Here is a 2,160-nt window from a genome sequence, read left to right on the forward strand (position 1 = left end):
GTTTCTGTCCTTTATCTTCTCCATCTTTGCATGAAATGTTCCCTTGATATCTTCAATTTTCTTGAAGAGATCTCTAGTCTTTTGCATTCTATTGTTTTCCTCTATTTATTTGTATTGTTCATTTAAGAAGGTCTTATGTCTCCTTGATATTCTCTAGAAGTCTGAATTCATTTGGATAGATTTTTCCTTTTCTCCCTTGCCTTTCATTTCTCCATTGCATGGATGTACCATAATTTGTTTATGGATTCACCAGCTTAGAGGAATTTAGATTGTTTCCATATTTTGGCTATTACAAGTAAAATTTCTTTGAATATTCAAGTATTGCTGCTGCTGCTGCTAAGTCGCTTCAGTCGTGTCCAACTCTGTGTGACCCCATAGACGGCAGCCCACCAGGCTCCCCCATCCCTGGGATTCTCCAGGCAAGAACACTGGAGTGGGTTGCCATTTCCTTCTCCAATGCATGAAAGTGAAAAGTGAAAGTGAAGTCACTCAGTCATGTCCGACTCTGTGCGACCCCGTGGACCGCAGCCTACCAGGCTCCTCCATCCATGGGATTTTCCAGGCAAGAGTACTGGAGTGGGTTGCCATTGCCTTCTCGGATATTCAAGTGCAGTTGACCCTTAAATAATACTGGGATTAGAGGTGCTGATCCCCTTTTCAGTGAAAAATCCATTTAGAGTTGGCTTTTCTATCCAAGCTTCTGTGTTCTTGGATTCAGACAACCTTGAATCATGTAGTATTATAGCTGCTGCTGCTGCTGCTGCTAAGTCACTTCAGTCGTGTCCAATTCTGTGTGAACCCATAGACTGCAGCCCACCAGACTCCCACGTCCCTGGGATTCTCCAGGCAAGAACACTGGAGGGGGTTGCCATTTCCTTCTCCAATGCAGCAAAGTGAAAAGTGAAAGTGAAGTCTCTCAGTCGTGCCCGACTCGTAGCGACCCCATGGACTGCAGCCTACCAGGCTCCTCCGTTCATGGGATTTCCAGGCAAGAGTACTGGAATGGGTTGCCATTGCCTTCTCCACCAGTATTATAGTATTTATTATCAAAAAAGAATCCTCTTATAGGTGGACCCACATGTTCAAGTCCTTGTTCTTTCAGGGTCAACTGTGTAGTATTGCACAGGTTTACATTTTTTCTAATACCTAGAAGCAGAATTTCTAAGCCATGTAGGTGTATGCTTAACTTCATAAGAACCTGACAAGGTTTTCTACAGTGAATTCCCATTAGCAGTGCATGAAAATGCTAGTTGCTGCACCTCTTCACCACCAATTGATACCGGCATTCAATTTTATAGGATTGCAGAGATATCTCAATGTGGCTTTTTGTATTTCTCTAATGATTAGAATTTGAACATATTTCATGTACTAATTTTCCATCCTTTTTGTGTGTTTCTATTTGAAAAGTGAAAGTGAAAGTGAAGTCGCTCTGTCATGTCCAACTCTTTGCGACCCCATGGACTGTAACCTATTAGGTTCCTCTCTCCATGGGATTTTCCAGGCAAGAGTACTGGAGTGGGTTGCCGTTTCCTTCTCCAGAGGATCTTCCCTACCGAGGGATCGAACCCAGGCCTCCTGCATTGTAGGCAGACGCTTTACCGTCTGAGCCACCAGGGAAGGGTCTGTTTTAAAAATTTCCCATTTTTGTGAATTGCTGTCTCATTGTTGAGTTGCAAGAGTTCTTTAGACGAGATCATTCTGGAAACAAGACCTTTATGAGATAAATGCCTTGAAAATAATTTCAGCAAGTCTCCAGCATATCATTTCATTTTCTTAAGGCTATCATTATGAAAACAAAGATTTTCATTTTGCTTGTCCAATTTAATCAATTGTTAATTCTTTTCTCCTGTTTTCCTTTAGTAATTTTATAGTTTTAGTTTACATTAGAGATATAATCCAATTCAAGTTCATTTAATTTTTTTAATTTGGTTGACAGTATGGATAAAACTATTAATATTTCTTGACACAAAGATACCAAATTGGTCTGGTGTTATTTATTGAAAAAAAATATTTTCTTAATAAATTATCATATAATCATTATTGAAAGTCAGCCAACCATGTGTATTATGAGTTTATTTCTGGTTTCTCTTTTCTTTTCCATTCATTCATATGTCTATCCTTATTCTACTACCACACTGTCTTAAATAAGTGTTGAGACCA

General features: G+C 39.7%; 1 non-coding gene across 1 annotated transcript; it reads right to left on the bottom strand.

Annotated features, from left to right (window-relative positions):
• Positions 1 to 1,545: 1,545 nt before the first annotated feature.
• Positions 1,546 to 1,617, bottom strand: TRNAC-ACA (transfer RNA cysteine (anticodon ACA)). Its single transcript has one exon. It is a non-coding gene; the product is annotated as a tRNA-Cys (tRNA).
• Between the last annotated feature and the right edge of the window lie 543 nt (positions 1,618 to 2,160).

The sequence above is a fragment of the Dama dama genome, chromosome 1, assembly GCF_033118175.1.
Source record: "Dama dama isolate Ldn47 chromosome 1, ASM3311817v1, whole genome shotgun sequence".
NCBI classification, from domain to species: domain Eukaryota; kingdom Metazoa; phylum Chordata; class Mammalia; order Artiodactyla; family Cervidae; genus Dama; species Dama dama.